The sequence below is a fragment of the Sminthopsis crassicaudata genome, chromosome 2 (genome assembly GCF_048593235.1).
Source record: "Sminthopsis crassicaudata isolate SCR6 chromosome 2, ASM4859323v1, whole genome shotgun sequence".
NCBI classification, from domain to species: domain Eukaryota; kingdom Metazoa; phylum Chordata; class Mammalia; order Dasyuromorphia; family Dasyuridae; genus Sminthopsis; species Sminthopsis crassicaudata.
This window is the reverse complement of record NC_133618.1, coordinates 343,344,019-343,347,452: the sequence shown is the minus strand read 5'-3', so window position 1 is coordinate 343,347,452 and position 3,434 is coordinate 343,344,019. Positions and strand designations below refer to the sequence as shown.

General features: G+C 38.2%; 1 protein-coding gene across 2 annotated transcripts in view; it reads right to left on the bottom strand.

The window, feature by feature from the left end:
• Positions 1-278: 278 nt before the first annotated feature.
• Positions 279-3,434, bottom strand: part of TMEM121 (transmembrane protein 121) — a 20,592-nt gene continuing 17,436 nt past the window's right edge. For both annotated transcript variants that reach the window (XM_074290619.1, XM_074290618.1), the window contains exon 2: positions 279-3,434. This exon is cut by the window's right edge and continues 5,145 nt beyond it. The gene's annotated coding sequence lies outside the window, so the exon portion shown is untranslated.

The window sequence follows — 3,434 nt, the reverse complement described above, 5'->3', positions numbered from 1 at the left end:
TCTTACAGAAACCTCTACATCACAGGCATATGTTTGTCTGTTGTTACTATGTCCTCTCCCTAGATTCTGAGCTTCATGAGTTAGAATCTAGGCCTACTGCTCAGGTTCTCCATTCATTCATTCAGTAAATATGTATTAATCACCATGTGCAAAGAATTGTGGAAGACACTGACATACAAGGAAAAAAAGATGAAAATACTCCCCCTTCCTGGAACTTATATTCTACTAAAATTCTTTTCTCCAGAAGCATATCCCCGGGTGTATAGGGTGTATAGCACCTCTGGTATGACACCTTACTAAGCCCTTTTCAAAGCTGCTCATCCAACTTTGGTTCCCACCTTTCATCCAACTCTCTCCTGTGGCTCCAAGAAACTGTAACATGCACACACCCTAGTAAAGAATGTCAACAGATAGACTGAGGTTGAGGATAACCAACAGGCCTCAAACCTTTCAGTGCCTTATGGGGACATGTATCCCAAACATGTGAAGACTTTTTCTGGAGAAATGGGGAGATGAACATTTGTTCTAATGACCTTCAAAAGGTAGCTAAAGCAGGTGCTGTTGGAGCTCTTAGAGCTTGATTTGACATTGAAGGCAGAAAATGCTTCCTTTAAATCCAATTCACACACAAATCTGATATCCTCTTCAAAAACAGAGGACAACAGCAGCCTGACTAAGCTCATGAAGCAGGGATATATATGCTTACTTGGTGCTGGATTTGTTGGTTGTTTGCCAGCCACCTAACCTCAGTTTGCCTTTTTGTGCAGTGTGCATTATTCTACAATTGAATAGACCAATTCTGATCTTTGCATGACTTCAGGGAACAAAATCTTTTGGTTTTATTTTGGATATTTTCCTCACCAACACAACAGAGATTTTAATACTCATACAAAATTTGGTCAAAGTAGTTTTAAAAAAAGTTGACTTAGGGATGAAGAGAGAAGTCTCTTTCCTTTCCTCAGAAAAGATTCTGGTGGTGTCTTCCATGGTCTATGGAGGTAAAGACCCCAGAAGCAGCCTTTGAATTTGGAACTCTGTTTTAGAATACCTGAGTTCTGATTTAAACAGTAGTGAAAGTTATTTTTAAAAAAAACTACAAAAAACCAACTAAGAATTCAAAAGATCTTCAACTTACTTCTTTACAGATATATTTGGGGGAAAGTTGTCTGTTACAGTCACTCTAATTCTTTCCTCTGTAAACTCTTTCCTAATCCTCCTCATGAAAAGGTTTATGAAATTTTCCTATTGCTCTCAGTCTGAACCTTTCCTTTATACTTAATTGTACTAAATTTGGCAGCCAACAAGTTAATATTTCTCTAATGTTTATGTCAATTGCAGATTTGATAATTTTATGTCTTTATCCTAATTATTGATTCCTACTTGATATTGACCTTGGACAAGTTAATTAAATTCCCCCCAATTCATATCATACATATGTGTGTAAAAATAAGATTCTTCATAACAGGATTTATTCATACAACTCATATCATACATATTTGTGTAAAAATAAGATTCTTGATAACAGGATTTATTCACTTTATATTCTCAGCAATAGAGATGCTTAATAAATTCTTATTAAATTGAATTATGGGGGGCAACTAGGTGGCACTGGCCTTAGAATAAGGACTTGAGTTCAAATCTGCTTCAGATATTCCATGTGTATTAGCTGCGTAACCCTGGGCTTAACTTAACCTCAATTGCCTCACCCCAAAAAAATTGAATTGTGAGGTCATGCTAGATGTGATATGCTAAGTATTGGGTTGTCTTGGGAATTTTTGTGGCGTAAAGTTTTGTTGAATATGTGGATGTACTGGATTGAGACTCTACTAGATATGAGAATATAAATATGCTGGAAATGAGCTTCATTTTGTGCTCAGTTTGTGAGTTCAGAGTGAGTGTGCTGCAAGCTTAAAAGGGGTAATACGGTGTTGTTGTTTAAAATTTTTTGAGTTGGATAATGTCCTAAGAATGAAGGTGTGCTGAAAGTAAATTTCTGCTAGGGGATAAATCCCCAAACCTTCACTTTCATAAAGCTTTATTGTGTGAGTTCCCCACTACAGGAGGCACACTTCCCATTTTCCCAAAGAATGAGCATGAACATGACACTGGGCTGATGGGGATCAGCAATAAATCTAACTACCCATGCTTTCCACTATTATAAGAGACCCATATCTGGACCTCAGTTTTCTGTCTGGCACAGCTTCAGGGTATCATTAACCCAAGATTCTTGGCAAGATTCTTTACCTTCTTGGCAGTGCTATAGGGCAAGAAGACAAGAGCTTTGCCTCAGGGGAATTATTTTTATGCTTTCTCCCTATAATAAGTCCTGTATCCAACTGTTCACTTTCCTCATAATCTTTTACCAACATCATGCTATGGAATTGGCTCTGCTTTCTTATCTAGCCTGCAATCACTACCTCCAAGATCTCATTACTATGGTATCCCTTTCTAGGCAGCCATCCATGCATCTTTCTGGTAACTAGGAGGTTGGTGATTGAGAACTAGCCATGTCTCAGGAGCATAGGCCACAATCTCTGGAGGGAATGGACTCCTATTTCCAAATATAATAGCATTCCACTGGAGCATACTTTTACCTATGACATGAAACTTGTCTTTCACAGGGTTACAGTGATGTGGATAAGTGAGAAGGAAATTCTGAGGGCTTCCCATACTCTAAAGGAGCTTTCCCCGGCTTTGTACTGTCTTCATCATTAATCTTCCCATGCTAAAGAGTATCTCAAAATTTGTCTTGATGATTATAGAGATCTCGCTTCACATCATTCCATTTCCCAGATATCTTAGTTATGGTTGTTTCCAAGGCTCTGTGATGAACATTAGGACTTAAGAGTTTCTCCCCAACACCTTTGACTTTGATATTCCAGTGTAGTTATTATAAGAGCCCAAGAAGGAAATACTACCTGGAAGGAAAAAAAAGAGCATCCCAAGGAATAGGGCAGTCATACACTTGCTGTACGGCATCTGGGAGTCTTCTCTAGGGAGAGGGAACCACTGGTAGGGAGATTAATGTGTTTCACAGATATAATATGCTGAAATGGAAAACTGTACTGGATTTAGAGTCAGAAGACCTGAGTTCAAGTTCAAGTTTTAATACTTACTATGTGATCTTGTGTAAATTATTCACCTAGTCACGTTCATCTTCATTTTCTTCTTCTGTAAAGTGAAGTCAGATTTAATGATTTCTGAGATCCTGTACTGTTCTAAATCCTATAGTCCTGTGAGTATTTCTGTATCTCTATTGCCCCCATGTGGCTAACTAACTTCATAGTTCCCTGTAAATTCTTGTCAGGATTTAGTGTCTAGGATAGAAGGAAAGTGTTTTAGACCTCTGAGGCAAAAGACTTCTTTCTAACCCAGAGACACCTTCTATCCCAAGACAAGGTAAAGAAGTTGAATGACAGGATAGGACTTCCAGG